Source organism: Antechinus flavipes, chromosome 1 (assembly GCF_016432865.1).
Source record: "Antechinus flavipes isolate AdamAnt ecotype Samford, QLD, Australia chromosome 1, AdamAnt_v2, whole genome shotgun sequence".
Classification (NCBI taxonomy): domain Eukaryota; kingdom Metazoa; phylum Chordata; class Mammalia; order Dasyuromorphia; family Dasyuridae; genus Antechinus; species Antechinus flavipes.
This window is the reverse complement of record NC_067398.1, coordinates 482,106,741-482,129,344: the sequence shown is the minus strand read 5'-3', so window position 1 is coordinate 482,129,344 and position 22,604 is coordinate 482,106,741. Positions and strand designations below refer to the sequence as shown.

The following is a 22,604-nucleotide window of genomic DNA, read 5'->3' as shown; positions in this document are numbered from 1 at the left end:
ACAAAGTCAACTTTTTCTACATAAATCTTTTCTTTATACTGTCATTGGGCATATTGTTCTCCTAGTTTTAATTATTTCATTCTGCATCAGTTCATATAAATCTTGCATTTTTTCTTCTCTAAACTCATGTTCATAATTTCTTGCTGCATAAAAATATTCCATTCTACTACAAGATATGCCAATTTGCTCAGTCTTCCAATTGATGAGAACCCTTTACTAGCAAAAAAAAAAAAAGTGCTGCCATGAATAATTTTGCATATATTGTATCTCCAATAAAGATCCTCCAACAAGTTATTGGATACTCAATTAAGTAACATACCATAACTTCTATGGTATGATATCCAAATATATTTCAAGAAATTGCTATACTATTTAATACAGAAAATACAAAGGGGTAGTTAAGGTAGTAATTTAAAAAATTCTTATTTAATATAAAAAGAATTATTTCTTCTCTCTGCCAGAAGAGATCCATTGAGTATTTCAATTACACAATTTCAATTTCTAACTAAGTGCAAAACTGTTTACTTGCAAGTCCACTTGACCTATACCTTCTTGGATTGCATCCTTCATTCTTGAAGATGAAATTATTTTGTTTTTACCTCTGATTCTAAATGTAATCTAAGATTCTAAGCTAGATTCACTGACAGAAGTTATTGCTTTCCTTCTTTAAAAAAATATACATATGCATATGTGCAAAGAAAAAATAGCCATCAAGAAAGATTCCATATAAATGGTATGTAATGGCTTTGTCATTAGTATATAATTATGTTCTCATTTTAAAAACCAATTGTAGTATTTGAGAAGATCAAGTCAATAAAAATGAGGATACAATATGGAATAAAGAGAGAAGGAAAAACAACCTTTAAGAGTACATGACATTTAAGAAATATCTAAAATTCACCTAAAGATTTAAGTCTTAATTAATGTTTCATTCTTTTTTTCTTTTTTCTCTGTTTTGTACACATGTGTGGTTTAATCTGTATGGAGCTCAATAGTATAGAACTATTGAAATTCAGTGCAACATCTTGTTTAAAAAATATTAACAGAAATGTCTTACACTGGTGCTTGGGAGAAGTTCAATTTAGTACCCATTCTCCTAATATCTATGCCCTAAAATAACTTTTCATATTCCTTGTATGGTATCTGCATGGCCCAGATCTGGCTTTCAACAGTCACATAATTTTATATACTAGGACCATATGATTTCAGAAAGACCTGGAAAGACTTACATGAACTGATGGTAAGTGAATAGACCCAAGAGAACATTGTATAGAGCATTAAGAAGATTATGTGATCAACTCTGATAGATGTGGCTCTTTTCAAAAATAAGGTGATTCAGGCAGATTCCAATAGACTTGATTTTTTTTTTTTTTTTTTTTTTTTTTTTTTGCTGAGGAGGCAATTGGGGTTAAGTGACTTGCCCAGGGTCATACAGCTAGGAAGTGTGAAGCATCTGAGACCAAACTCATCTGAGTTCATATCTTTGAACTCAGATTTCCTGCTGTAGCCATTGAGTCACCTAGCTGCCCCTCCAATAGACTTTTAATGGAGAACTGTGATGGGAACTGAATGTGGATCACACCATAGTATTTTCATCCTTTTTGTTGTTTGTCTGCTTTTCTTTTGTTTCTTTTTTTTTCTCTTTTTGATCTGATTTTTCTTATGCATCATGATAAATGTGGAAATACATATGGAAGAATTGTACATGTTTAACATGTATTACTTGCTGTCTAGGGGAAGAAAAAAGTGGGAAAATTTTGGAACACGATGTTTTGCAAGGGTGAATGTTGAAACTATTTTTGCATATATTTTGAAAATAAAAGCCAATATTAGATAAAATAAAACTATGAAGAAAAAAAAAAGAAACTGGGATTATATAAAAGCATTTGTGAATAGTTACAATGGTGAAAAACAAGTTTGTCATACAGAATCTGACTGACTGTCCCAAATGGGGGGGGGTGAATAAAAATATAATTGAATGTTGTATTTAGTTGAAATCATGTTACCCTCAGCTAGTATCATTCAATTACAGTAGTCCTCATATATATATCAACTTCATAAATTGCAAGGGCACATAGCTGGCCAACATCTATGACATGATGGTAAAGTAAAGTCTTAATTTGATATCAAGTCTTTAACATAATCTTTTATATAAAAAAATAAGTACAATGGACTATTTTCCAAAAATGTTCTTCCTAAACTGATTTATAGTTTCAGTTCATATCTTGGTTAAATTTTTTTTGTTTCATTTGGGCAGGTTTAATTAGGGGATAGATATTATCTATCCCCTAGATATTATCTTCTACACACACACACACACACACACACACACACACACACACACACACACACCTAATCAATCAATGCTAGATGTTCTTTGCTTCTTTTTATTTCAGTTTGGATTACTGACCTTTTTAAAAACTCATATATGTATTTTTCTAATTCTATAAGGAAATCCTTTGGCAGAGTTACCGATATGGTACTGAATAGTTAAGTTTATTTAGTTGCTATTGTCACTTACATTGACTCTACCTATCTATGAACAACCAACATTTCCCCAAATATTTAAGCCTATATTTCTACAAACAGTTATTTATGTCATGTTAGGATCATTCTTGTGTGCATCTCAGTAGGTACAATTCCAAAGGGCTTATACATCCATTAGCAATTTTAAATAAAATTTCTTTATCTTGTCTTGTTTTGGATTTTATTGGTGTTATGCAAAAAAAAAAAAGTTAACTGCTGTGGATTTATTTCATATGCTGAAATTTTGTTGAAGTTATTAATGATTCCAACAAACTTTAGTTTACTTTTTAAAGGTTCTTTAGGCACATCATCTCATCATCTCTGTCATTTATCAATGATGATTCTCCTACTCTTTTGATTGTCATTATTGGAAAACCATTTCTGGTACTTTGTTAAACAGAAATGTGAAAATGGGCATCTTTTTATTTTTGAAGGATTCTGGTTATTTCTTTTATCTTTTGTTCATATATACAGGAAATTCTGCTATAATGTGACATAAATTTTCCTCAAACTCACCAAGTTATGCATTATCTTGCAATAAAAACCATAGGGCTTATGAGGGAAATGGAGTTAGGGGCACAGAACTCAAAAATTTCATTAGTAACCAAAAAAAAAAAAATTACAAACTTAATTTTAAACATTAGCCCATATTAAATGGTTAAAAATACTTAAATACTATATTAAATAGCATTAAAATCCAACACTTTTGGCTGCTGCTCAGCCCATGCCTCAGGCTGTAGGTGTGGATTGGGCAGGTTTTGCCTCTGGATCTCTGGGCCAAAGGATTTGGTAGAAAGCAGTGAAGAAAGTTGGGAGTGGTAAGGAGCAGACCCTTTCCTCTTAGAGCTCCTCTTAAACCAGAAGATACACAATATGGCCCTTTACATTGAAAAATATATGAAGTTTGTGGAAATAGGAAACAGATGTGTGACCAATTATGAGTTAAAAGAAGGGGGCAATTTTCTGCATTTTTGCTCTTTCTTGTGGTAAAAATAATTCAGAAGCAAATTCAAATTTGAGTTATTTGGTTTTATAACACATAGTAAACTGCATATATGTGTGTATACATAGATATATTTACATATGTATACATATACACACATAGACACACTAACTCTATCATGGCCATTTCTTTCTGTTTTCTAGTGTTTTTTAAGTAGAAATAGGTGTCATCTTATTAAAAGTTTTTTTTTCCTGTACCTATTGATATAATCATAAGATTTTACTTTATTATTAATATAAGTTTATAATTTTCCTAAAATTTCCCAACACTAGATTCCTTATATAAATCCAACTTGAGTATGGTGTGTATTATTTGTGAAATGTTGTTTTAGTCTCTTTGCCAATATTTCATGTAATTTTTAAAAAGGTTATTTATATTAATAATTTAAATAAATTATTAAATATATAACATTTTAAATACAATTATTTTATTTAATTTTTGGTTATTTAAATTTCATATTTATTGAGAATTTGGTTTATATATTTCTTTTACTGCCTTGATCTTCCTCAGCTTATGTATTAAAGGTAACATCTCTGTCAGAAGGAATTACCACCCACCTTCTTAGGGTTAGATACTATATTTTTTAACACATTGCAAGATTATATTAGTTTTTTTTTAAGATGCCATATCATGCTATTGATTCATTTACTTTATAACCCTCTTCAAGATGTAACTCCTTGGTGTCAGGAGTTTTTTGTTTTTGTTTTTTCTAATTTTTGTTTATGAATCCTTAATGAATAGCATGGTCCCTTTGACATAATGGAATATTAACAAATACTTTTTTCAATTTACAATATATTTTATACATAAACCTGATTTTTTTTTTCAAAAAGAAAGGGCAAATGGAGCAAACATTTATATATAACCTACTGTATGCTAGACAATGTGCAAAATGATTTTAAACATATCATCTCATTTGATCCTTACAAGATCTCTGAGATAGGATTATTATCCCCATTTCAGAGATAAGAAAACTAAAGCAAAACTAGGCTAAGAGATATATGCCTAGGACTACAGAACTAATAAGTGTCTGAGGACAGATTTGAACACAGGTCTTCTTGACTCTCCCCACTGTGCTACCTAATTGCCTCAGGAAGCCTATTATTATCATAATATAGTACATGTGTATAATTTTATAAAGAAATATATATTGGAACCACAGATTTGGAGAAAAGTACTATAGATTATGAGGGGGAATGAAAAATTTCTTTTAAAATGGCACTTCAGAGACAAAACAAAGAAAAAGCATCTGATTGGTCAGCATAAGGACTAAGAAAAGATTTTTGGAATTAGAAGTCTTTAAGGTAGAATTTCAAACACCAAAGTAGGAATGAAATAAGTACCACTGATTGTTTGGTAATAATAATTGTGAGACTCTTCTGGAAGAGGAAGGAGTTGGATATACTAAAGATGCTACTCGTTCTCCAAGAAATGATTATCTGTAACATTTCAGGTGATGGTTATTTTATGAAAGGAGAGAACAAGAAGAGATCAGTTAATGGTGATTGGTGATACCATGCTGAAGAATGTAGATATTAATTTTAATCTGATAGCATATATCTAAAATATAAAACATCTTCCAACACTGTAAAACTAGAGGATTACCTACTTCTGATGATTCATGTATAACGACTGTTCTGTGACCATTTGGTCAACCCATGCTCACACTCCAATTTTGGATTTTCCCAAAGACAGCTTTTACTCTCCTCAAGGTTCTAGGGATGAACTTTGATGGACTAAATTTCTAGCAGTCTTGCGCATGAGCCCCCACCCAGGTGTTTTGCATTTATTGTCAGTAGCTTAAATTAGCTTTCAGGAAAGAGTATTTACTGAGAACATATAGCAAGCACAGTGGTTACAAAAACATTTCCCCCAAACCAGAGTATACTTTCCCCATGAATATAGAGGTGCTTGTAGAGAGCTAGCTCAAATTTAGGGTGTGTTGGCAGTGAGTCACATGTAGTATACACAAAAATTACATCTTGTGATTACTAGTAGTCCTTATGAAGGACTTCACAAAATCCTCATGAAGTTCCTCATAGGTATAGTTTTCTACTGGTCCTGAAAGATTATGCTTCTGTTGAATCTACACATAGCACTTTGTTATGAGAGTTTTCATTCTTGAAGCTATAGTGTCCTTAAGTGACTTCTTCTGTCATCAGTCACTACTATTTTAGTAGTTATTGTTAGTAGTTGGTCATTGGTGTAACTTCTAGTGGGATCATTGTATCTCCTAAACCTACTAAATAAAGTAAATATTCCTTTCCCAGAATATAAACAAGAAAGATTAAGCAAACAAAAAATAGAAGCAGCATTTGCCCAAATATATCTATATGATGACCAACTAGAATACATGGCAACTACCCTTCTACTTTGGCATCCTTGGGGCATCAGCCTGAAGTTTGCTACCTTCTTGATAGGAGAGAGGGAAAACAGAGTTATACACTCATTTTCTCAAAGGACCTTCTGTTTATCTTTGATATACCTTGTTTTGTTTTCAGCTGGTTGTTCTATTTTCTACTGGTTCAAAACATGGGCTCTGGGGAGGAAGGAGAAGAAACAGACCCCTTTCCTATACACATATATCCAAAGAAGTATGACTTGATCTTGCCAATGAATCACAAGATATCTCCTTTTTTTTATATATGCCATTCACTCAATTGCCTGAAGTTCTCTAGTCATTTTGAATTTATTAAACGTTTGTCCACACATTGTCATAAGATTACAGGGAAGTTCATTAATAATTATTTGAATTTGTTCATTGAAGAAACAATGGACTGGTCTGGGGTTTAAACCCCAGATTTATACATGAAATGTGTATGATCATTTGAAAAGAACTAGAATGGATTGATGATGATTAAATTCTTGAGCAGGAAATTGAACATATTACAGATATAGGTGATGCTCTTATCTCTGCTAATCATCAAAGGCAGACTTCCAAGTCAAAAAGCAAATTAGGGAAGAGAAATGCCAGTCAAGAAAATGGGTCTGAGAATGGGATTTGGGATTTCTGGGACTACATTTACACTACAAGGAAGATAAATACTTAATCAAGGATAGATTAGATAGTTAGCACAGTCAATAGAATGCTGGACTTGAAATCAGGAAGACCTGATTTCAGATCTGAATTACATATTCAGCTATGTGATTCTAGGTATGTTATTAAACATCTCTCTTCCTCAGTTTCTTCATTTGCAAAATGGGAATAATAGCACCTATCGTTTAGGGTTGTAGTGAGACAATATTTGCAAAGTGCTTTGCAAACCTTAAACTACTAAATAAATGGTAGTTATCATCATCAAGATAATTTAATTAAGGACTTTAAGGATTTAGAATTCAAAAGTCAAAAAAGGTTAAGAAAATGAACTTGAAGAAAGTATTTCTTTCTAACTTTAAGGCACTGTTATGAAGCCGGAATAGCTCTGAATGCTGAAGGAAAAACGGTAACCATCTCCAACAAAGTCTAGACAGACAACAAGAAATTAAGCTGGCCAAACAGAAATACGTACATATGTATATCTATTATCTATCTACATATATTTATGTGTATATATATGTGTCTGTGGAGCGAGACAGAGAGGAGAGAGAGAGAGACAGACAGACAAACAGACAGATGGGGGGAGAGAGAGAGAGAAAGAGAGAGAGAGAGAGAGAGAGAGAGAGAGAGAGAGAGAGAGAGAGACAGAGACAGAGACAGAGAAAGAGAAAGACAGAGAGACAGAGACAAAGACAGAAAGGAGAGAGACAGAGAGAGAGATAGAGACAGAGGCAGAGAGAGAGACACACACACACACAGAGACAGAGAGGAGAGACAGAGAGACAGAGAGGAGAGAGAGAGAGAGAGAGAGAGAGAGAGAGAGAGAGAGAAGACAGAGACAGAGAGAGACACACACAGACAGACACACACACACAGAGACAGAGGGAGAGAGAGAGAGAGAGAGAGAGAGAGAGAGAGAGAGAGAGAGAGAGAAAGACAGAGAGACACAGGCAGAAAGATAGACACACAGAGAGAGAAGAGACAGAGACAGAGACAGAGAAATAGAGGGAAACCCACTAAGAATAGAAATTAGGCCACTAAAACACCTTCAAATGTATTAGACAAAAGAAGAGAAAACAAAAATAGTTTGCCACCATGATAGGCAGGGAGAGAAAACTGGTAGGAACATAATCAATATGGTTGAATGGAATTGACTTGTTGAATTGCAAAGTAATTAACAGAAGGTAGTAGAAACAGGCTGAGGTTTTTTATGTCTTCTTTACTTTTGTCTTTTCAGGGAAAAAAAAAAAAGCTATAAATAGTTGATTGGAGCAAGTCATGACCATGAAGGAAGCTTAGAAAACCTAAATAATAAAAGAAAGCTAAAGTTCAATGGTACCCAGAGAAATTGGAGGTCTTCAAATAAACAGAAGAAATAATAGGCATCCTATGATACTGAAGGCCAAGGTATTAGTCATTATTTTGCTTATAAATTTGTGCATCATCCTTGTGCTAAAGCCATCCAAATCTTTACTATATCATTTCAATTTTAGGATATGTGCCATGAAAGCACATTATTTTTGGAAAAATTCATAAAGAGCTAGATAAAAGGAAATATGGTGGCCATTAAAAAAACAGCAATGAAGTCAGCTTTATGTTGTTATCTGGGAAAATATTATAACATTCAGATTATTTCCAGTCTTCTAGGTTGACTATGGACACTATGAAGAAATAAACATGACTTTTTGCATAGCTAGAACAATAGTTTGTTCTTTGATAGACTATATAGAAGGTGGAAATAGCAGAAATATTCTATATTGATTTCAATGTGGACTTTCATTTGTTTACATTTAACATTTTTATTGATAACAGCAGACCTTTATTGATAGAGACTAAACTATCTATTTAATAGATGAATGTCTCATTTAAAGATTCTCATCAGTTCAATGACTGAGTTTATCAGATCATCAGTAAATTTTTAAATAGAGTAATGTGTATCAAATGATTCTTTTTTACAATTGTTCCAAAGGCCCATCTACAAAATATCTTTTAAATTTGCCAAAGGCACAAAGCTACATTTCAAATATAGTTTTTAAATATGCAAGTATTTAATAATAAATTATTGAATTGAATTAGATACTCCAAAAATTGGTGATTCAAATTGCTATGGATATTCCCTGTATTCACATAGATTATAACCCCTCTCTGTCCTTGAGAATGATCTTCTGGATATGTTTTACTTATAAGAAATCCACCACTGGCTAATCTTATAGCAATGAATTTCTCTGCCTTTGGAAATCTTTATAAAGTAAACTAGTTTAAGCAAAAAAATTTTAGAAACTTTAATTTGGTAAGACCTGCTAGAGATCTTCATATGCTATCAGATCAAGAATCCAATTCTCTTCCAAACCATGAGAACATTTATAAAGGGATCAAATCTATCAAATGATACAAAAGATACTAAAGAGCCTCATTGGTCCAAATATAGGTTGCACATTTACTCAGTTTGTATGAAATGATCTTGTATCAATTTTGCATGTCACAATTTATAGTATAGGTGTCATCATTAGTAAAATGTGAACTCCTAGAGGGAATTTTCATTTTTATCTTTGCATCCACTTAGCTTAGGACCTGGCCAATAATAGGTGCTAAAAATGTTTATTGATTGACTAACTATTGTCTAGAGACCAGCCTAAAGAAATTCTAAGAAGCTCCTCAATTACGAGGTTACAAACTCATTGGTTTTAATGTTGAAGTTACATAGAGCAACTACAAGAATTTCTATATTACACAAGGGTTTCAAAATCACAGAATTGGTTTGGATAGTATGTGTGTCATCATGAATAAAATTATAAATCTTTGAAAAATCAACATATACAACTATAACAGTAGTAGGGAAAGACAAAGGTACTGTAGCAATGAGGTAAATTATTTAGTTAAGATGTATACGTATGTGAATGTGCTTATTGCTCAAGATTCTCCTTTTAGAATGGCAAACTATAGTCAAGAGATGATTTATATATTAAGATTGAAATGGGACTTGAGCATTTAAGGAAAGAGTAGATTTTTTTATGAGAATTAATTAGAAATAAGTGTAATATATTTTAACGTATTTAACATGTATTAGTCTACCTGTCATCTAGGGGAGGGGGTGGGGGGAAAGTAGGGGAAAAGTTGAAATAGAAGGTTTTGCAAGGGTCAATGCTGAAAAATTCCATGCATATGTCTTGTAAATAACAAGCTATAATTAAAAAAATACAAAAAAAAAAAAAAAGAAAGAAACAGTGTGGATCACAATATAACATTCTCACTTTTTTCATTGTTACTTGCTTCTTTTTTTTCTTACTCATTCTCTTTCATTTTTATCTGATTTTTATTATTCAGAAGATGATTGTATAACTATGTTTAAATATATTGAATTTAGCAGAAAAAAAGAAATAAATGTAAAAGGAAAATATCATGAAAGTCAGGATAAAAAAAAGTTTATTGCCAACTAAATAATAAGAAAAAAATACTTAAAAACAGCGTGGCTTCAAACTAAGAATATTAAAACTGTTTTTCTGACTATTTGTAGAGAAAATATGTTCATATCCAGCAGTGATCATGTTTTAATATGTTTTGAGAACACACAAAATATTAACAGTTTAAATTAAGGTCTATGTTCTCATTTTCCCATTTATTTTCCTAAGGGATTCCTATTTTTCCTATTCATTATTTATTAGGCTTCATGTTAAGGTTTCAACACACATATGTATGTATTTGTGTATCTGTGTGTATATACATATATGTGTGTTTCTGTGTATGTATATGTATAAAGTATCCCCAAAAGGAAGATATTTCTTAAAATACATTATCTTAAGATATGGAAAATATGGCAATTTTTTGCTTATATTTCAATTAATAAAGATAATAGCAATTAAAAAAACCCAAAATATAAAAAAGTAATATTACTATTAATGCTCCTTAAAGGCCATGAAATATCCTGAAAGAAATTATCCTTACATTTTAAGAGGGGCAATGATAAATTGTTTTGGGAGGGAAGAAGAGGAAGAAAATATTTAAAAAAAAATTATAATGGTGAAAATCAGCTAGCCAGAGCCACTACTGACACTGCAGTGAAGAAAACAAAAACAGAAGGGAAAGAGAGAGTCCCCCTCTGCAGCAGAAACAGAAATAGAGTACCCTGACCAGGATGAAGATACAGGCTAACCCACCACATTGTGGAGGAGACATATCACAGTGGGGAGAAAGAAACAATGAGAGAAAATACGGCAGGGAAAGACAAAGAGGCACTGATTGCATCAGGGGAAGAGACGCAGAGCAAGGGATTCAGAAACAAGAACTATAAACACTCCATATTCTATCCTGAATCCTGTACTGGGCAAACTCCCTGGCTATCTTTTGGACAGCTCTACCCCATCCAATCTCTATGCCTTCATTCCCTAATGATCACCCTGTCCATTCACTGCCTACTCTGTTGGAAGCAAGTTAGGATCCAGTGGCAGTATCTCTCCAAAGACTGATATAAGGTTATCAGGAAGTCACACACGGCTTCTGATGTTGGCTGTTTTCTATTTCCTCTTTAGCTTTTTGAGTTACTGACATATTATTGCAGTAAAACATATGTAGGGTCAATTCATGCTGAATAGTTATTAGAAACCATGATAACAAAAGTCATTACACTGCAGTTCAGTTTTGACAGTAAAATTTCTGCAACATTATCACAAATCCTCATGCATTAGTGCAATGATCCTTACTATAGTTTCATATTAGAATCAAAAGACTGCCGTAGCATGCTTGATACAAAAAGTCATGCGAGTCAAGTTCTTTCTGCTTTCACAGATAACACATTTTTTTTCTTCTCTTTTCTATGTACTTCATTCTGCATCTTTGTTTTATATACCTTTCTCTACAGTACATTTCTTATCTCCTTTTCAAATGGGAAATTTTTCTGGAAAAATATCCATAGATATATTGTATATACATATACACACAAACACATACACACACACATATATGTATATATTTTTAGAGAGAGCGAGAGAGACAGACATAAACATACACATGTGTGTATCTGATTACCAGAACCAAATACCATCAGTTATAAATTATCTAATATTCAAGTTGGCCATGGAACATTCAGTCCCCTTGTTTTACTTTATGATTCTTTGATAATTTGACACTCCTTTCTCCAATCATTTCATTTGTCACATGTATATAGGTAGGCAATGGGTGGGTAGGAGTATATATGTTTATGAATTTATGTAGAGCTTAAATGGAGTGGGATAGAATAAGATTTAAAATGGAGCACCTTTTTTTTTTTACCCTTTCTTTTCATAAGAGATGCTGGAGGACACAAAGAGAATAATATTATTTTATAGTTATCTGTCCATATTTACTTTGCCAGAGTCACATACTACTTGCAAACATATTAAGGACCACATCTGGATCATTTTTTAAACATGAATTAACTCAAGTTCTATTCATAGCAGTATGACTCAAAGAGGTGACTGTGGAGGAAAGAGTTAATGCATCTCCACAAATAGCCAATTAACCTCATCCTTACCAGTAGTCAGGTTTATGATGGAACTCAATCCTCAACAGGGATAATGATAAGTACATTAACTCTATGAAAAAGAGATATGCTATGAAAAACTGACTACATGTTGATGAAATTAATCAGATTTTAAATGCCTTAGTGAAACACTTGTTTTAAAGAAATAAAATACTTTATAAAGAATCTATATGAGACACAAGTGATGTCATGGTTGACATCTCTATTTTTAAGTTCAGATTTTTTTTTGAGAATTTTTAAAAGTGGCATGTGCATAGAGACACACTAACTTAATTCATGATGAAATGCTGCCTCCTGTTTACAGCAAAGAAAAGCAATAGGCAAATTCATCGACTTATGCTTTTATTATTAAAGATAATTATCTGTTTGTTTTAGATGAGGTGTTCTGAATTCAATAAGATAATTGGTGGTTATCAGTAAATGGTAATGTGCCTAAATGGTATTTATTTATTTGAATTTCACAAGGTTTATTTCACATCAAGAAAACAGAATGGCCAATTCTTTCCTATAATATTGTTTGCAATGAGGGCAGAAAAGCTAACATATTATTATGTTTTATAAACTAATTTTAAGTAAGATGATCATGTGTGAATATAGTACTAAATATTCTTCTCTGCCATAGAATTAGCAATAGCTTATTGTAAGTCTTCTTTGTGTGTTCGTAGAAATGTCTGTTATGCCTCTTTATATTCTGGATGCTGATGGGGAATCAAATCAAAATCAGCAGCCTATGCAATCAGACCATTGGCTAATTAGAGAAAAAGTAAAAATCAACATTAAATTAGAAGGAAAATAATGAAAAGAACACGCTGTAATCGCAACAACTTCAACCTGAGCTTTTAAAAGAACATGTTAATGCTGAAAAAGGTCAAGATATTAAACTTGATTACCATTTCTTCCACAAGCTTACTCAATGCAAAACAGTTTCCATAATGAGGGGGTCAAAATATCACAGTAACTATGTTAGACAGCATTTGGTTGAACTTCTTGCCAAGAAAAGAGACACAATAATCAAAGACAATGTTTTAGGATATAAACTCATATCTAAAAACACTATCAAAGATGACAGAAAACAAGGAGCATTATTGTCTAATCATACAGTTAAAAGCAACAAAAACAACAACAAAAAATTCTACATGTGTATCAAGAATATCCTTGATGAAAATATGTGAAAGCAATAGGCTTTTGCCAGTAATTCTATATGACAAACTACATATTTACAGTCAAACAGTTCAATAAAATAAAATAAAAATTCACTGGCTGGAATCTTATTGGTTCATTATAAAAACGCATTTAACTCAGTCCAGCAAAATAGTCTTAAAAGGCTCTCCTCCAAAAAGGTTCTTCTGGTAAATATATTAAAATCAGACGATATTCCTTGATAAAATCAAACACATAGCTAATATCAAACAAACAGGAAGCCTTAAGTTCATTGACATAATTCAACTGTCATAGAACAAAGGTATTAAAATACATGAGCAACACTCCCAAATGCTACCTGAAACATACAATAAAACATAGATTACATTAATATGTGGCTTTTTAAGTCAATATGGACTGATAGGGATCTTTAAGTACAGTTTAATGACCCCCCCACCCCCATTTCTACTTGATAGCACTGATAGAGAGTGCTTTCTAGAAGGTCCAAATGAGTTATTTTCCTTATAACTGATGAAATTTTTAAGAAGTTGGTTGTTATTAGTATTGTATTGATTATATCAAATTCAAGAATATTATAGAGCTTTCATAATAATATCCATAATTAGGAGGAAAGGAAGGGAATACACATTTATATATGCTAAGCTGTGATGAGTACCTCATAAATATTATCTCATTTGCTCCTCACAAACACCATTTGAGGTAGGTACTTAGGAAACTTTATTTAGTGGGTTTTTCTTTTTCTTTTTCTTTTTTTTAATTTTAACAGATACTGAGATTTCTTGTACAGAGATTTTTTCACTATTCTTTATAGTTCTGTTTTTAACATTCAATGTTCTTTTCTTTGCCCCAAAAGATATTCTATCACATTTTAAAACTATCTATCTATCTAAACTATCTAACTATCTATCACATTGCTAAAAACAAGCAGCTTTATTTGGCACTGTGGTTCCCCTAAAATCCATAATTTCACTGAGTCACTCTTTCTCTAGGTCTGGCTGCCCATGATCCTGTCTACTCTACTTGGAGTTGTCTCATAGAAATCATGGCGCTGCCAGAAGACTAACTTTATTATCAGAATAAAAGTTCTATGTCACTGCTAGAGAGCTGGCTGGATAATTTCAGAATCATTTTTTTTAAATGCTGTACAGCTACTAAATAATAACTATAGTTAGTAAATAATGATCAAATTACTATCATAAGGCAGAATATGATATAGCTGTATACACTTACACTGAATGTTGTTCACAATCATATTATAGGGCTTCAGTTTCTCCTGGATTCATAATGTCCCTTTAACACAAAGTATACTTTTTAAGTTTTTTAGGGATACTCCAGTTGCTTTGGTTTTATTGTAGTCCCACTTCTGACAAATAATGGATTCCTGCCCTTAAGAGTGCTTTTTTATATTACTGCAAAACTTCTTGAACTTAAATGGGGGATCACAAAAATATGATTTTTTAAAATCAGTAAATGTTTGATTTGCATACCTATTTTATATACTTATATACCTAGGATTGTATAAAAATTTCTTGGGCAAAAAGGGGTCATGAGTGGAAAAAGTTTAAGAAGCCCTGAATTATTGTATCACCAGAGGGAGATTTGACTCTTAAATGGCAAAGAGAATGCTTAGCTCAGTGCAATGTACCTGTTTAAAGGACTAAGGAAAGTGATTACAGAAATTCTTGGTGAAAGACATGAACAGAGACCACGCTAGAGAAAAAAAATTGAAAAGAGGGACATGCAGGGGAAACTGGCCACATAATGTCTATGGAATGTTTAAAAATCTAGAAAATGCTAGAATGGACCTTCTCTATGAGAATGTTTTTTTTTTTTCTCCCTTGGCTTAAGAAGAGCTATTATCTTGTTTCTAGTTAAAGAGGTCATTTGCTTTTGGAAATTTTCTAATCTCTATAGATTCTCTGATTTATATTTTCTCCATGTATAAATGGCTTTCAGCCAATATTTGTCCTTTATAAGAATTTTTATTTTTCAAACATTAACATTTATTATTTTAGACATATTCTTGGACTCAGAGCTCATCTGAATTAGCTCTTCCTGCTTTTGTGCCTATTTCATTTCCCATATTATGATTTCCATCAACTTCTTCCAAATTTGACAGAGCTGTTAGGGCTGGATCTTACAAATCTGGTTGTGGTAGCTCTTCATAAAACTAACTTTACAGAAGTAGGCTATTTAGTAATCAAAGTTCTGAAATAACATGGGTTTCAATTATTAAGGTCTGTCATTTTTTGATCATGAATAATATTTTGTCCTAGGTCAGAGTCATTTTATGGAATTTAGTCATTTTTTTAAACCTTCAGCCTTTTCAATGCTCACCTTGAATTTATGAAAAGCAACCTCATTATTCTACAAATCAGCAAGGTTCACTTCAAAAACATGACTTTTGAGTCTATTAGAAGCATTTTCATTCCTTAAGACCAGCACCTTGACATCATATCAATCTTTCTTCAAAATAAAACGACTTCCTTCTTAACTCCTTTTTAACTGCCTTTTATAAGGAGCTTATTCTTGACAACTGTTCCAATTCTGCTTAAAAAGTCAAAAATTGACTCTTGATCATATAATGGTTTTTTGTTAAGTACTGTTTGATGAGGAATTAACTGATGAGCATAAATTATGATACCCTAAAGAGGCAACAGAGAAGTGACTTTTCTTCTGAACTAGACTTATACCCCTAGACCATAAATAATTGAATAGAATAGATAGAAATAACACTAACCCATTGCCCCTCTTGGAAACTGGAAAAAGAGTACCCAGTCTCAACGGTGCATTTAGGGCCTGCCTGCCCCATCCCCAAATAGTATTATAAATAGTATAAGCATAGCCCCTGGCTCTCCTCCCCTGTAGAAAGAATGACCAAACCTCTTACCCTTTTTATCCATGCAACCTATAAGCCACATGTAAACATTTCGACAACTCATGTAGAAATACATATCTCATCCAAATTTTGTGACCATGGATAGATGTCTTAACTTCTCATTGTCCTGCCCCCCGCCCAAAAAAAAAAAAACCAACACTAATTCTCAAAGATATTAGTTTAGGGAATTTCTATATCTGTAGTGGATATCATAGTAGAAATAACATGTCTAGATAAAAACCAACCAAACAAAAATGACTTTACCCTGGAGATAAGGAGATAAAGAATGGAAAACCTGAAGAAGAGAGCTAGGAAAGAATGAAGGAAGGAAGGAAGACAAAGAGGGAGACAGAGAGGGAGGCAGAGAGGGAGGGAGGGAAAGAAGGCAGAGAGGGAGGGAGGGAAAGAAGGAAAGGAAGGGAGTGATTGGTGTTAAGTGACTTAACCTTTCTTAACTTTTTCTATAAAATTAAGGCTTTGCAGTCTTCTTCCATTTCTATATCTATTATCCTAGTTTCCCATAACAAGAAATAGTTCCTTACTATGATAGTTTTTCTTATGAAAATATATTAGAAAATATATCCCAAGAATAAAGACAACCACTCATCAGAAGAAATTATAATCTTCCAGATCATTCTTTCCTAAACAGTTAGCAACGATACACAAAAGTAACCCACAATTACTTTTTATCTAGATTTCAGAAGTGACCTATACTTCTTGATATATAATTTAGGCAATGATGACACTTTGAATTATTTAAGGGATTCTGGGTTTGGGAACAAGAAGAAATGAGGAGAGAAGAATAAATGTAATCTAAGAGTAAATTTTAAAAAATCCTATTCATGTAAATCTTTATTTCTTCTAATTTCATATTCATTTTAACTAATGTTTGTGACATTTGAAAAACAATTATAATATGAAATATTTTTGACTGTTTATGTCACTGATATGAAAAAAATCTTTATAGACCCATTCTCCTAGAATGGATTTTCATCTGTAGCTATAAGTTACTTTTCACCCGAACTATGGAAAAAAATATGTGACCATCTGTGCATGCAGAAAAGTTTTTTTTACTATTTTTGGAAAAATGTTTTTAAAATGTTTATGTGATGATAATAGGATTAATGTGCCCAAATATTACTTATTTGGACTATAATCATTAAAATTCTTATAAGTTTAAGAATATTTTAGATGACACAATTAGCACTTAATTCCTTTGGACATATATCATCTTTTTGGTGTTCTCCAATTCTCCAAAGCCTTTTTGTAAGGCTTTAATAGTAATAATTTTTTAAAAAATTCAAACTTCTTCAGCATTTGAAAGTCTATTTTTAATCTTTGGTCTGTGCCACAACCATATTCTGTGATCTCCCGTGATATTCACATGACATCTAATGAACAATATAGAAGGAGAGACAGAGGTTAGGAGCAAAGAAAGAAAGGAAAGGAGTGATATTCTTTTCTGAAATGTAATGTTCTCTGTGAGCAGGTTTCTTGGGGGGCTTCTGCGGGCAGCCTTCCTTTCACTTCAATAATCACCTCAAATGCAACCAGGAGTTAAAGTCCAAATCCTTTATTGTCTCCTTCAAAATGTTGTCTCCTTCCTTGGGCCCGATTAGCTTTAATAGAGGCCTATCTCTCTTTGGTTCCAAGAGCTCCTGCCGCTAGTCCTTTGCCTCTGCCAGCTTCTGTCTGTAGCTCCCTTTGAATAAGCCTCTAGTGGGCTTGTCCTTTCTGGCCCTGACAGCTCCTCCTTATATATTCCACACTGAGTATAAACCAATCATTATATCACTAGGAAACCATTATTTATTGTAAGATTAAATCAATGCTAAACTAGATTTAACCACTGTCTTCTCTATTCCACTTATTTAGCACTTTGTAAGAATCCTAATAGAAAGGGGAGAAAGAAAGTGAATACTAAAAGGTAGAAAAAAGTGGGGTGGGGGAGAAAAGATGGGAAGGTAAGGAAGAGAGGAAGCAGGGAAGGATGAAAAAGGAAGACAGATGTAGGAAATGAAAGTGGAAATGGGATAGATAGAAAAATTTGGGCAGAGAATAAGTAGAGAAGGGAAAGACTACAATTCATCATGTAGGTAGGTATTGCTTTCACCAAATAGTAATTCAGAGTTCCATGGCTCTAGACTGAAACTCTAATATCTTGCTCAATTTAATTCTCAATTTTCCTGTCTTAAGAAGCAGACAACAACTAAATCCTTTTTTTCAGATGTTACCTCTATCCCTTGGGTTTCAAGTGGAAATTTTGAGCCCAGTGGGAGAAATACACATTATGATAAAGAGATACACCACCTGCTGCCTATTTATGTCACAGGGATGGTATAAAGATTAATGAGCTTCTCAGAGAAAGGGACAATATGTAATATAATAGTATAATAAACATATAAATATAATATCACAACATGGTTATTACATGTATGCTATAAAAAGGGCTCTCTCTGAGCAACAGCTTTGGGCCAGCAATAAGTATGAAAACTAGATTCCAAAATAATGAGTGTATCTGTAAAATGCAGGTATCACATCAAGCCAAACCTCATGCTTGGAAAACCTTACATTGAGATTGTCATACTCCTAAGTAATATTATTAAATCAAGGCTTCTTCAAATATTCAGAAAATATGCAAATTGAGGAGTCAAACAGCTAACCTATTTTGGAGGTGCCCTCTATGTTTTTCAGTGACAAACAGCACTAAGTTTTGAATGGAAGTGCAGTATGTTCAAATACTACTAAATTTTGTTTAGTTTTACCTAATATTGTACTTCGCATGAAAGTTCATCAATTCATCAAAGAGGGAATTGGCAGCAAATTAATGAAACCTACAGGTGACACAAAATTTAAAATATTTTGGACATAAATGGTACTCCAATAGACCCATGTAGGAGAGATGAAAGAATGAACAGAGCTCTGTTTATACTTAGTTCTTTGTCCTCTTTTTGCATGCAAAGAGAATGTCACATAAAAAGAGATCAATGAGCACTTAGAACATTATGGAAGTACAAGTCAAATCTCAAGACCCAACATATATTCCAGTTCATTTCTGGCTTTAAGTATATTTAGCTTATGCCCTAAAAACTGTCAGGATCAACAACCATAGGTAGGTTCCAATGAATCCTTGAATCCAATGAACAATTGGGGCCCTAGTTTAGGTAAAAAGATATAAGGGAGATCTAAGAGAGATAGTAGATGATAATTCTCTGCTCATAGGGATTATGGAAGTTATTTGTTGTGTTTAAGGGAATATTTTAAGATCATATATTGTTGATTCAACAACAGAAAATGATATGATCTTATTAAGGGAAATGATATTAAAGAAGAGGCATTTCAGGTTAGCTGCTATGCCCTAAGGATCATGGGCCTCTCCATGTGATTTAAGCTAAAACCTTTCATATACACTTTTCTCCATTAGAATGTGAGCTCTGACTTCAGAGAACCAAGATGATGGAGTAAGTAGTAAACTACCATAACTCTCCCATAGTCACCTCAAACAACTATAAAATAACATCCCAAACAAATCCTGCAATAGCAGAACCAGCAAAAAGACAAGTTGAAACACTCTTTTAGCATAAGAAATGTGGAAAATTGTCAAAAAAGAGCTTTCTTGGATAAAAGGAATGGCAAGTCCCACTTCAAATAAACTAGCAGGAGACCCTGAGTTCCAGTGTGTTAGAGCAGGAAAGTGTCAGCACCAGGACCATGTCCCCCATGTCACGTAGTATAGCCAGGGGAACAGGGAGAATTCAGCTCTGAGAAGAATCACATGCTTCAGCATAGCCCCAAGAAAACAGGTATCCACCAAACCTACTGGTGCCTAAACAAACAGGCAGGCAGCAGCACAAGCCTCTGACCCAAGCTTCAGTATAGCCCAGGGAAACAGGTAGTCTCTAGCAGCCAGACCTCCATATGCTTCAGTGTTGGCCCAGACAAACAGAAACAAATCAAAGATAGCAGAATATGTTGGATATCAGCACTAGGATGCTTATTCAGCAATAAGCTGACAAGGGCCAACACCCTGCAGCAGCAGCATCCATACCTCACTCCACCCCATAGCACATCAGTAGACATAAGTGTCCCCTGAGGGCTTCAGGCCAGCATCAGTGCAGCGGGTAAATAGCCAGGACTTGCAGTTCCTGGCACAAGATGCCTGAGACAGTGCCCCTTCCATCATGGGAGCAGAGCTCAAATATAAGGGAAAGAGTTAAAAAAGATGAGCAAAAGAACAACAAAAAAGAATCTGAACACAGAAAATTAGGATGGTGACAGGGAATATCAAGACATAAAATCAAACGAGAATACAATATCAAAACATCTATGGACAAAACCCCAAAGAAAATGGGAAGAACACTCAGGCCTAGAAAAAAACTCATGAAATAGCTCAAATAAGAAACAAGAGGGGGAGAAGAAAAATTGGGGAAAGAAATGACAGTGATGCAAGGAAAATATGAAAAAGAGTCAACAGCTTGGAAAAAAGAAAACAACTGCTTGAAAAGAAGTAGCTAAATGGAAAAGAAAGTTCAAAAATAAGAAAATAAAGCCTTAAATAGTGTAATTGGCCAAATGGAAAAGGAAGCACAAAAGATAGGAAAACAACCCCTTAAAAGTTATAACTGGGCAAGTAGAAGCTAATGACCATATTATGATTAAATTACAAAACTATCAGGCCAAGGAAAAATACTTCAAATTCTAAGAAAAACAAGACAATTCAAATATCAAGGAATCATAGTCAGGATTACACAGGACTTAGAAGCTGCAACATTAAAGACTCAGAAGTCATGGAAAATGAAATTCCAGAAGGCAAAAGAGCCAGGACTACAACCAAGAATCATCTATCTGACAAAATTAAGAATAATACTTCAAGGGAGATGGTCATTCAAGGAAATAGAAAGATTTCAAGCTTTCATAAGAAGACCAGAATTGAACAAAAAAAATTATCTCTAATATCCAATATCTCCATTATCAAGTCCAAGAAAAAAATAATTGTAGCTGAACTGTATATATATATATATATGCTTATATATGTCAGTAACAGTACAGCTAGAAGGAATATAGTCCAAGAGGACTGTTTTAAAGTGAATTTGAGGGGAATGACATAAAAATAATTAAGGGATGAAAAAGAGGAATTCACTGGATGCAGAGGGAAGGGAGAGGTAGGATGGGATAAATTATTTCACATGAAGAAGCATGAAAAACCTATTACACTGCAGGGAATAATGGAAGGCATTGCTTGAATGTTACACTCATTAGAATTAACTCAAAAAGGGAATAAAATAACGATCAATTTAATAGAGAAAGGAGGCAGTAAGTAGACAAGACAAAAACACTCATGAGGAGGGAAAAAGTGAAGAGAGAGGACAAATAGGAGGAATAATAGGATGGTGGGAAACCTGTAGTCATTATATGAATAACATGATCTCTCCCCCCCAAAGTGGAAGCAAATAGCAGAGTGGATCAAAAACCAAACACCTACAATATATTGTTTAAAAGAAACACACTTGAAGCAGAGAGATACACAAAGAGTAAAAGTAAAGGGATGGAACAGAATCTATTACATTCCTCCTGAAGCAAAAACAGCACAGATAGTAATCAATCTCAGACAAAGTAAAAGTAAAATAGATCTAATCAAAAGAGATAAAGAAGGAAAGTACATCCTGCTAAAAAGTACCATAGACAATGAAATAAATTCAATACTAAACATCTATGCATCAAGTGGTATAGCATCCAAATTACTAAAGGACAAGTTAGGTGAGCTGCAGACTCATAATCAAACAAGAGATAGAAAACATTATGAAATAAAACAGATAATTTTGATTATATTAAATTAAAAGGCTTTTGCACAAATAAAACCAATGTAAGTATGATCAGAAAGTAAAAAGCTGAGAAACAATCTTTATAGCAAGTATCTCTGATAAACATTTAATTTCTCAAATATTTAGAGAACTTAGCCAAATTTATAGACAAGCCATTCCCCAATTGATAAATGGTCAAATGATATAAACAGGAATTTTTCAGATGAAGAAATCAAAGCTATTTATAAGACATATGAAAAAGTGCTCTCAATCACTTTTGATCAGAAAAATGCAAATTAAAACAACTTTGAAGTACTATCTCATACTTATCAGATTAGCTAATATGACAAAAAAGAAAATAATAAATGTTGAGGAAGATTGGGAAAATTGAAATAGTAGGTGAAATAGCATTGTAGGTGAAATTGTGAACTATTCTAAACATTCTGGAAAGCAATTGGGAATTATATCCAAAGGCAACCAAACTGTACATATCCTTTGATCCAGAAATGCCATTACTAATTGTGAACCCCAAAGAGATCATTAAAAAGGACAAAAATATTTATACCAGTCCTTTTTCTAATGTCAAAATATTGAAAATTGAGAAAATGCACATCAATTGGGGAATGGCTAAACAAGCTGTGATGCATGTATGGAATGGCATACTATTGTGCAATAAGAAAAGA

At 33.0% G+C, this 22,604-nt stretch overlaps 1 protein-coding gene and 1 non-coding gene across 2 annotated transcripts in view; both read right to left on the bottom strand.

Annotated features, from left to right (window-relative positions):
• Window positions 1-22,604, bottom strand: part of CCDC178 (coiled-coil domain containing 178) — a 644,800-nt gene that overhangs the window by 167,476 nt on the left and 454,720 nt on the right. The window lies entirely within an intron of this gene.
• LOC127546071 (U6 spliceosomal RNA) lies at window positions 7,977-8,079 on the bottom strand. The gene has a single exon (XR_007949933.1). It is a non-coding gene; the product is annotated as a U6 spliceosomal RNA (small nuclear RNA).